At 34.8% G+C, this 11,759-nt stretch overlaps 1 long non-coding RNA gene across 2 annotated transcripts; it reads left to right on the forward strand.

Moving 5' to 3' along the window:
* The first annotated feature begins 6,942 nt into the window (after nt 1-6,942).
* Nucleotides 6,943-8,418, forward strand: LOC139876353 (uncharacterized). Of its 2 annotated transcripts, none has more exons than XR_011768051.1 (3): nt 6,943-7,072; nt 7,655-7,721; nt 8,284-8,418. It is a non-coding gene; the product is annotated as an uncharacterized lncRNA (long non-coding RNA). The 2 variants fall into 2 exon arrangements; XR_011768050.1 differs by lacking the exon at nt 6,943-7,072 and adding an exon at nt 7,341-7,476.
* Nucleotides 8,419-11,759: the final 3,341 nt, after the last annotated feature.

The raw sequence follows: 11,759 nt of genomic DNA on the forward strand, positions 1-11,759 counted from the left end.
CAAATGTTGTAGCTGATGCCTTGAGCCGAAAGGAGAGGATGGCACCTCTTCGTGTTCGGGCACTGAACATCACCATTCATTCGAACCTCAATAGCTAGATCCGAGCAGCCCAAGATGAGGCTCTCAAGGAGGAGAATATATCTCATGAACACTTAAACATTCTCGTCTCTCGATTTGAGGTTAAGGAAACTGGACTCCGATGCTATGCCGGAAGAATTTGGGTACCTCGTTATGGAGATCTACGGAACCTTATACTAGATGAAGCCCACAAGTCGAGATATTCGATTCATCCAGGAGCCGATAAAATGTACCACGATCTTAAGGAACAGTATTGGTGGCCGAATCTTAAGAAGGACGTTGCAACTTATGTTGGTAAGTGTTTGACTTGCTCGAAAGTTAAGGCCGAACATCAGAGGCCTTCTGGATTACTTCAACAACCGGAAATCCCGCAATGCAAGTGGGAAAGGATAACAATGGATTTTATTACCAATCTACCAAAGACGGTGGGCGGATACGATACCATTTGGGTTATTGTTGACCGTCTTACCAAATCTGCACACTTCCTAGCTATGAAGGAAATGGATACGATGGAGAGACTCGCTCAACTATACATCAAAGAGGTTGTATCTCGTCATGGTGTACCCTTATCGATCATCTCAGATCGCGACCCCCGTTTTGCTTCTAGATTTTGGCGCTCCTTACAAGAAGTCATGGGAACCCGTCTCGACATGAGTACTGCTTATCACCCACAGATCGATGGTCAGAGCGAACGTACAATTCAGACTTTGGAGGACATGTTGCGTGCTTGTGTCATTGATTTCGGAAGGGCTTGGGAAAGGCATTTGCCGCTAGCCGAATTCTCTTACAACAACAGTTATCATTTAAGTATTAATGACGCACCTTTTGAAGCATTGTATGGCCGCAAGTGCCGTTCTCCTATTTGTTGGGCCGAAGTAGGTGAAACGCAAATCACCAGACCCGAGATAGTCCATGAAACAACTGAGAAGGTTGTCCAAATTCAAGCGAGACTCAAGACGGCCCGTGATCGCCAAAAGAGTTATGCCGACCTTAAACGTAAAGACTTTGAATTCAACGTGGGTGACCGTGTAATGTTGAAGGTCGCGCCTTAGAAAGGTGTTATCCGTTTTGGAAAACGTGGGAAGTTAAACCCGCGATACATTGGTCCTTTTGAAATCTTGGAGCGTGTTGGACCCGTTGCTTACCGTCTGGATCTTCCAACTCAATTGAGCTCAGTTCATCCTACCTTTCATGTATCGAATTTGAAGAAGTTTCATGCTGAACCGGAACATGTCATACCATTAGAGGAACTTACAATTGACGACAAACTCCACTTTGTGGAAGAGCCTGTCGAGATTATGGACCGTGAGGTCAAAACTTTGAAACGTAACAAGATTCCGATCGTTCGAGTACGATGGAATGCCAAACGAGGACCTGAGTTTACCTGGGAACGAGAGGATCAAATGATGCAGAAGTATCCTCACCTTTTCCCGACTCCTCCATCTACCTCAGCTTAAAATTTCGGGACGAAATTTTCTTTAACAGGTGGGTAATGTAATAACCCGGAATTTTCCAACGTTTAATTAATAATATTTATATACATTTACTTGTTACCATACATGACTTTTAAATGCCCGACACGTCTTTGTGACACACGAACTTTTCACGAATAATATTTTTGAATATTATATACATTCATGATTGATTTTTATTAATTATTTTAATTAACTAAGGTTACTAGTTAATTACTTGGGCTTTATTGGATTAAATTGTTAATTACTTGAACTTGGGTTTTTATTAATGTTAATGGACTTAGAATCCCACCCTACTTATCTTAATGGATTAATTTAGGAGCCCTTTTGTTACAAGTAGTCTATTAAGGCTTAAACTAGTTAGTTGGTAAAGGAAAGACTAGTTACTTGTACCATTACACCTTGTTCCCATGCAAGCTTAACTTTATTACCAATTTGATCCAAATACATGCAAGGATCTAGTAGACTTTTCCCTTCCCCCTTCCCTTGGAAACCGTCGGCTTTTGTAGTGGATGGGGAGAGTTTTGTTTTCAAATTTTGTTCACTTATTTACTAGTATCTCATCCCATTTCTCACACACTTCATTTCATACTTCCATTTCTCTCATTTTTCTCTCTAATTTTGTAAGTAACCAAGCTTTATGTTCTTCCTTTTCTTTTCTCAAAAACCGAAACCAAACACTCATCATCATCATTCTTTGATTGTTGTTTTGTTACTTGTTCTTGTTTGTTGTTGTTGTTGTGTAAAGATCAAGTTCTTTAGCTTGCATCTTCATGGATCTTGGTTACTTCCATCTCTTGTTTGATGAAGAAACAAGAACAAGAACCTAAACTTGTTAGTTTATGGTTCTACACTTAAGTGTTTTCAAGATCTAAAGTTCATAAACTTGATGATCTTCTTTGTTTTCATGTTTTGTAGACTTAAATCCTAAGATTCAAACTTTGATTTGAATCTTTCTAATTATGAAACAAACATGAATATTATACTTGTAGATCTATTTTATTTCTTTCTTTTGTACTTAAAGCAATTCGTGATTTGTTGTTCTTGGTCAAGTATTTACTAGTTAATATTGATCTTATTATTCTTGAAACTTTGTAAGTTCAAGAACATGGAAGTTTAACTTTCTAGTTACAACTTCATACACTTATGTTAGATCTAAGTTTCTATAGCTTATGGTCTTCTTATTTTGTTGTAAACAAGAGCTTATAAGCTTATATACACTTTGCAAGATGAAAATCTAAGTTTCATGATTTATGGTTTCATTAAAGTTAAGATCCAAGTTTTGTAACTTAGGGTTTAACATAAGAACTTTCGATCTAGACTTTTGGGTATAGGATCTTCAAGATCTAACTAAGAACTATGTTCTACAACTTAAGATCTTGATTATTTAATTTACTTTCAAGTTTATAGCTTAATATTACTTGTAGAACACTTGTATGTGTCGGATCTAAGATCTAGATGTAACTTTGGTTCATCAAACTACTTACAACACTTAAGTGAGTTGTGCTACATATCTTAGACTTACACTAGTTGTTATGATGGTCAAAACTTGGTAAAGATGATGCAAACCCATCAACGAGTTGTACACTTGAAGCTACAAGCATCAAGGATGAGAACCGCGATGCGCATCAAGCACCAAGAACCCACCAGAACACCTTTATCTACTGTTTATGGAACTGATCAGACCACCTAGGCTACTGTAAAGTTGATTTTCAGTTTTATCAGTTCGTGTAGATGATTTTTCATTTAAGACACGTCTTAATCCGAGTTACGGTTTAGGATTTATGGCCCTCCGAATGACACTATGTCCTTTTAACGTTGTGCTGAAAAATTCTGACCTACTCGCACTTAAACCGTCGCCACGGTCAAACAAAGACGAGTTTGGTTCTGGAATTTTTACAGCAACTAAGGGACTCATATACGGAGCCATGGCCACTGGTCTCACATCAATTCAGTTTGTATAGAGGCCGTGGCGACTGAACGAAGTCAGCCTTTGTTTCAAACCTTTTTCTTGAATGAAACTTACTTTATACCTTTTGTTTGATGATGAATGATGATGACCCTTAAGACCTAATTTACATACTTTTAAACCTATTGGAACGATTTACTGACTTAGTAACTTTCGACTTAGGTTGAGGACTTTCTGGACCTACATACTTGCTTACTTTCCCGAATCAACTTTACTACTACTTTATCACTGTGAGTTATAGCATCCCTTTTTACTGTAACTATTTTGGGAACTGAGAATACATGCGCATTTTACATTTTACATACTAGGCACGAGTACTTAAACTTTATATATGTGTGGGTTATACAACGACATAAACTTTCCCCTTAGCTCGGTAACGTTTAGTCATTGGTCTTTGAACCGGTGAACGCGAATCTTAGATATGGATCCATAGGGTTTGACATCCCCACTCGGACTAGTAGCGTTAGCAGTTATCGGGTGTTTAATACTTCGTAATCATACGCACTCGCCAAGTGTACTTTCAGGGGGTTATAAACGTTAAGTTAGTTACCAAGTGCCCACGGTTAAACATATAGTTTACATATGTTTTGAAACGCTGTTGAAGCACGGAAATCTCGTGGCCTACCTTACATACTGTTATACTTAAACTATAGCTCACCAACATTTATGTTGACGTTTTAAGCATGTTTTTCTCAGGTGCTTAAGGTTGCTTGCTTCCGCTGTTGTACTAGTCATGCATTGTAGACACCCGTTGCGCTTGTTAGAGTTGTCACCGCATGAAACTTATTTACATTCAAACTATGTTACCTTTTGAAATAATGATTTGTAACGACCATTGGGTCACACACTATTACTAATTACTTCTGTTCATTGAAGCATTATTTTGTTGTAAGACATTTGATGTTGGTTAAGACATCACCTTTATTCATGAATGCAAAATTCTTTTGAAACCGCATATAGTATTTGACCTTGTAATGATCCTGTTGTTGATGATTCGTACACGATGGTTTTGTATGGGGCATCACAAGGACCATTGTCACTAGTGTTAGTGATTATTGGTTAGTTTGGGCACGGTTTGTGCTTGGAAGTGCAATTGGTCGAAATTGCACTAAGTGTCGAATTGAGTTGGTTTGTAAATCCACTCTAAGTGTGTTGTTTGTATTATGATAATGGAATAGGTAGTTTCCATTGACGTGTTGCGGATTTTGTTCGGTTGCATTCATCAAGATGACAAGGTGAGTGTTAATATCCTATATGCATATGTATGTGTAGGATGGGTGCGGGTCGGGTGAAGTGGTTCTCGGTTATAGAACTCACTTCATATATAGGTGGATTTGATGGGCTTGTGTAATAATTCCAATTGGTACGGTTGTGCGTTTTGGTTGACCACCTTTGGCGAGGTGCACACTTCGTGTGTACGTTATCACATGGACTTGTGAAAAGGAGTTATATAATCCCGATGTAGTGGGATTGGTATCGAGTTACGGTTGAGTAACCCCGATGATGTGGGTATTGATGAGGTAATGAATCTCGGGTAGTGCGGATTCATGATGACTCGGGTTGTTCGGTCATCTTATTGATGAGGTAGTGAATCTCGGGTAGTACGAATTCACTAAGACACGGGTAGTTCGGCCAACCTCGGTTGTTGAAGTGGTGAAGGAAGTGAATCTCGGGTTGTGCGAATTCACTAAGGCTCGGGTTGTTCGACCAACCTTCATGGGTTTAAGGTTAAGGGGTTAACCTTGTTGTATTATCGGATGTATTTTTGTATATGCGTATATATACTTATTGTATGTTGTAGCTAATCTTACGGATTTGGCTTGGTGGTACGTTAGGTATCACATTGCTTAGTTATGCTCGGATTGCGGTATGTGTTTACTATTTGTGTGTTGGCGATGCGTATTCATTTTATGCATATATATGTATGTAGTATATTCTCACTCACTAAGCGTTAGCTTACCCTCTCGTTGTTTACATTTTTATAGATTCGCGTGGAGGCGGTGGCTCGGGTAAGCGTGGGAACTAGTGGACTCGCGTAGGTTGCTTAGAAGACGTGCTTTTGGATTGATTAGGATTGGGTAGCATATCCCCAATCACCATTCTCGATCTTTATTTTGTGTTAAAATCATGTGGTCGAAAACTTGTATTTTGTACGAATGTCGTAAAATGGCCGATGTGGGCCCGGTGTCGTAAAACTTGTTTTATTATTGGAATGTGCTAGTTTTATCTAATATTACATGATGTGAAAAGTGTTTCGTCTAAAAGTGTCTGGAAGTGGGAGATCTTTAATTGGAAATTGGAAATTGGAAAATTTGGACAGCAAGCTGCCAGGTCTTGTGCGCGCCACGCACATAGGGGCTGCGCGCCGCGCACCCCTTCTGTAATAAAAAAAAAATTTAAAAATCTTCTTGCCTATTCGGTTGAATAACGGGTTGGGTCGTTACAATTATACAAACATTGTTACATTCGATGTTCATGTCGGTGGGTTTTTTACCGACGATATGAAGCAACACTGCGGTGGAACTGTCCATACGTTGGATGTTGTTGTTAGCGGCATTTATGTATCTACTTTGTTCGACTATTTAAGACCAAACGTTGATTGCGAGACATCCAAGTTCGTGTATTGGGATGAACACGAGGCGGTGCTCAAGTGGCTTGAGGACAATGATAAATGGGACGAAATACTTAGAAAATCAATAATAAACTCGTCATTCCTCACGAGACTGCTCGTAGTGAGGATGGATATTATACTGATTGAGTGATATTATATCATTAATCGTAGTTTTAGTTTAATTTATTTAATTGCATTTTAATTTTATGTAATCATAGTTTAATTTATGTAATCATAGTTTAATTTATGTAATGGTAATTTTAATTAATGTAATCGTTTTTTTAATTATGTAATGTTTCTTTTTATTTTTTAATTTATTAATGCTATATATATTTAGGGAGGTGATCATCACACACAACTTTTTGATTCATATACACTTTTGTCTCATAAATTTACAGTTATGCCCCTAGATAGTTGAACTTATATTATTATTATTATAAGAAATTAACGGTAAAATAGATAATTAGATGTATATGGATCAAAAAGTAGTGTGTGAGAATCTCTCATAAGCATGCTCTCACATGCTTCTTTTCTTTAGTTTAGCAATATAATGTTGGTTGCTTTTCAAAAAAAGAAAAATATATATTTAGTATTTAATTAATAATTAAAGTGGGTTAAAGTTGAATGAGGAAGTTTATGATAAAGAGAGATTAGTGAAAAAATGTTAAATGTGTCTGTGCTAATATAGTGTTGATGTGAAAAAAATAAGTTCTATGAAAGCCTGTTACTATAGGAAGTGGTCTGACCATCTTGGAAAACCACCGCAAAAATAAAACACAAGGGTAAAACAGTCAATAAACATAAACCAGTCAAGACCCGATTCTATATGCGATGCCAGATTTGGGACGATAAACTCATAAACCTATGCTTCTCAATCTCTCTCTTTAGTCTTCAACGAGTTACATCAACAAAAAATTCACACAAATATATTCACTCAGTGGGGTAAGAATACAAACCCCAATTGTCTGAAAACTTCTTATTTTGTTATTTTGAGTTCATATATGGATTCCCTTTTCGAAACCATTAAAAACCCATATAAAGATCATGTGATTTTAATTAAAAACGAGTTAATTAAATTAACCAATCAATGTTAAGATTTATTTTTCTTTCTTTGTCTCTGTTTCTACCGTTGGTGCATACGTTTTGTATGAAGATTCATTTTTCTCCTTTTCTCTGTTTCTACCGTTAGTGGCTTAGTGCATACGTTTTGTGTGAAAACTATCATTAAAAAAATGAGTAAACCCTCAAGCTCTTTACTTATGACTCTTCACCAAATTCTTTTTTCTCTACAAACTTCTCATTGTTCAGATCTCAAATCATGCCTGCTTACACCGGAAAGTAAGCTGGTATGATCTTCATCTCTTTTTCTACATGCGTATTTCCACATCTTTATATGTTAAGTTTTGTAGTTGTTTTAGTACTGATTTGAATCTGATTTAATTGTAAATTGTAAGTAGTTCATGTGTTGTGTGATGTAATTTTGCCTAATTGCGGATTATTTGATTTGACTGATTTTAAACTTAGATTGAAGATAGTTTGTAGATGCTGCTATTTGGCGTAATTGCAAATGATTTGGTTTAACTACTACGGAGTAAGTGTTATAAACTTTGATTGTTGATTAATTGTGATTAAAATTATGAAAATAGCTTGTACATGTTGTATGATAGTTGATTTGTAAGTACATACTTTTTTTTTTTTGTTACGTCTTTGGTTTTATTTTGTTAACATGTTAGGAACTAGTTAGTTTTATGTATATAGTTCTTGCGGATGTGCTTCTTGTTGGACCGAAATTGGCTATTATAATTTTCAAATTGTTGGAGCACATCTAAGTTTTACAACTGTAAATTTTAATATAACATATTTAGTTAGCTGAAGTTAAGTTAAAGTTTAAACTTGATGAGTGAAAATACGCTTGAATCTCAAAGTATTTGATTCATACACTGAAAATACATGTGATACACAATTAACAATAGTAGGGATATGGCCGGATCAATTGGCTTGAAAGTATGAGTTTGTTAATGCGAACATATTATTGTAAAATTTGGCTTGAAATGAAATATTGTTATATTATGAAGATTAGTAATTAGGATGTCATTTGTTCATCTCATTATAAGAAACATGTTTTAACTTATTAAGTCTTCATTTTTTCTCAGATGGTACCGCCGGTAAGGGTATTCATGCTTGGATTGTCTATCAAACATCAATGTTGAGAATATTGAGTCAAAAACGAGAGCACTTCATGAGGTTCTATTCTGCACTTTTAAAGGAGACATACGGATCTACTATTGTAAGTCTCTTTGATATTATTGTCTCAAAATTTAAAATATCAATAATTATTTCTTCATTATTATCTTTTTTTATGTGAATGTAAATGTGATTGTATCAATTTTTTTTTTTTCAAACAGGGGGTTAGATTTATCTCTAACTTTGATGACGGTTTAACAAAAATACATTGTCAATCATTTTGGGATCAAGAGATAAGAGCTTCTAATAATAAATTTATTCGTAATTACAAATAACCAAAATCTATTGACCGATTAGAAGTCGTTGATGAACAAGTTGTCTTGTTCTAGCATATTTTTCAGTCTTGCACTGCTAACATAGGTGAGACACTATATTTTGTCATGTTGTCAGATTTGCTCTTTTAATATGTGTATTATAATAACAATTTTTTCCAATTATATTAAAGGGTGGCAAGTTCAAATATGAGTATTGTAGAAACGTTCCACAAATCTTCGACTGGAGACCATGGAGGTTTTAATTTATTTTCTTTAGTTTTTCACTTTAAGTAATAAAACATAACTGTATTCATCATTAGTAAGGTTATGAAAAAATATGTTGATTTTCTTAGAATAGGAAAGCAGTACAAGGTGATATATTGAGCTAGTGTTTTCTTATTACTAATGGTAAGTACGATTATGTAGTATTACTTGAAGTGAAAAAATTGAAAAATAAATTAAAACTTCCATGGGTCTCTAGTCAAAAAATCATGGAATACTTTTACAGTATTCGTCATGGAATATGTTACCCATTAATTAAATTGTAAAAAAGAAATTGTTATTCTTATACACATATTGAATAAGTAAATCTAACTAAATGACACAAAATATAGTGTGTCATTTGTGTTGGTTGTGCAAGACGGTAAACTTATGCTTGAAAAAGACAGGTTGCTTCTCATTAATTTCTAATCGTTCAAAATATAGTGACTTGAATTGATTTAGTTATTATGAAAAAAATATTATTTGAAGATTATAACTTTATATGATGTACTAGTAGTTTTGTATGCTAATTATTTCTTATTATTCATTGTTTATAATATAAAATAATTGCTTATAAAAATTTGTTGTGAATGTTTAATGATAGAGACAAAAGTAGTTTTACACTTTTTACCATATCATTTAACTTCACCAAATCCCCTCCCACAACCTGTGTTGTTCATCAAGATCTAATCTTCTAAATATTTGATACATGAATGATAACACAAATGTCGAGGAATCGAAGGGTGAAAGTCAAGGGTTTCAAGTTCTTCTACGATTTTTGTTGCAAGGTATATTTTCTTACTCATAAGTATCACATCTTTTTCATTTGTCACTTTTACTTCTAGTAATCTTAATCTATGAGTCGATAACAAATGGCTGGCTCTATACATCTATTATTAGTTGGTTTGCGAAGTAAGTAAATTAGCTTTTGTGATGTAATATTTTGTTGGGTGTGTTTACATTATATTAATATGTATATATTCATGTTTTTTAGGACGTGTTATAAACTTTCAACATCAATCAAGTAGACCAAAAGATTTAGATTCTTGATTCCAAATCATAGCTCAAGTAATATGTGTGAAACTAATCTCCACGTTGCAGCTGCATACATGAAGGAAACAACTTATCTTCAAGGGTGAGTTTTTGTTTGTTATATTTTATTTTTCATACGATGTGTACGTGTATATTTTGCTAATGTGTTATTAAAATTTTAGGGATCATTGGGCCTTGATTATCATCCAGCTACAATAAGTATAATATCTTATCTTATCATCAAGGGTGAGTTTTTGGTGGTTATATTTTCTATTTTATAAGATGTGTATGTATGTGTATATTTTTTTATAGTGTTTTGAAAATTTCAGGGATCATTAGGCTTTGATTATCACTTGGCGTAGTGAACATGTGGTCAGGGAAGTCCTTTGGATGGTTACCAATTGATAAAAAAAAACTATGGATATGTAAGCTTTTTATCTAATAATGTTGTTTGTATTACATAAAATTTTAACAAACCATACGTCGTTTATTCTTCGGACTATTGTTGAAGAGCTTATTTGGATTCGAGTTGAGGTAATTAACCTCTACCTTTACCACATATACATGATTAATTATTTGATTATGGACGCTTACATGAGTTAGTTTGTTCTTAATTTGAAGATTTTGGTTGCTTTTGAGCATGCATTGTATATGATCTTGTATCATGTAAGTATTAATCAGGTTGAGCCTGTTGTTTAATTCCACTTGTTACGATCAGATATCGATCTTAGCTATTGATTTTTGTTCCCAATGGTTGATAGTTTTGTTTGTCTTTCTTGATAGAAGACTAAAATCATATACATATATGATATACGTTCAGAAGCAACCAAACAAGAATAAACCGTAAACTTCAATTTAACAAACTAACTCATGTAATCGTCTATGATCACATAATTAAAAGTGTATGTATGGTAAAGGTAGAGGTTAATTACCCCAACTCAAATCCAATTAAGATCTTCATCGATAGCCCTAGAAGAAACCACAAATATTTTGTCAAAACTTTATGCAACTCAATCAAAATTATTAGATAAAAGCATTACATACCCACAACATTTTTTTATGAATTGGTAATCATCCATAGACTTCCCATATGCCGCATGTTCACTATGTAGATGATAATTAAGTCCCAATGATCCCTAATTTCTAATATATATTTTTTTTTGAACGGCGATTTTTTTGGCATCAGTAGATCATATATTTCAACGACCCTCATCATTTGCACGTATCACACACGTTCGGGCGAAAACCCGAACCCGATCGACGGTACCCGGGAACACATCCATTCGGGCAGTGTTCCGTGAACGAATCCGGTAAAACCTCCCTATAGGTCAATATATACCACTATTATTGGTGTTCAATTGTTTTAAAGAAAATCATGTCATCCCTAAGGATCGAACCCATGACTTCTTCCTATCCCATGACACAAAGTACATGGGGTGAACCGTTGGGCTATGTCCGCAAGTTCCTAATTTCTAATATTTTGAAAACACTAGAAGATATACACATCTTATACCAAAAGAAAATATAATAAACAAAAACTTACCCCAGTAACATATGATACTTATTGTAATCATCGTGAGTTGTTTCCTTGCAGCCTTGAGATCGGTTTCACACATGGTACATGGGATCTAATCTTTTTGGTCCATTTGGTTGATGTGAATCTATGGCACGTACGTCCTAAAAAACATGTAAATATGCATATTAATTTCTAATAAAATGTGAAGAGATCCAACAAAACATTTCGTTATAAAAGCTAATCTACTTATATCACAAACCAATGGATGTATAGAGCCAACTGTTCGTCATGAGTTGCTTGGTTGGCATTGTACGGGAAGAAT

Source organism: Rutidosis leptorrhynchoides, chromosome 11 (genome assembly GCF_046630445.1).
Source record: "Rutidosis leptorrhynchoides isolate AG116_Rl617_1_P2 chromosome 11, CSIRO_AGI_Rlap_v1, whole genome shotgun sequence".
NCBI lineage: Eukaryota > Viridiplantae > Streptophyta > Magnoliopsida > Asterales > Asteraceae > Rutidosis > Rutidosis leptorrhynchoides.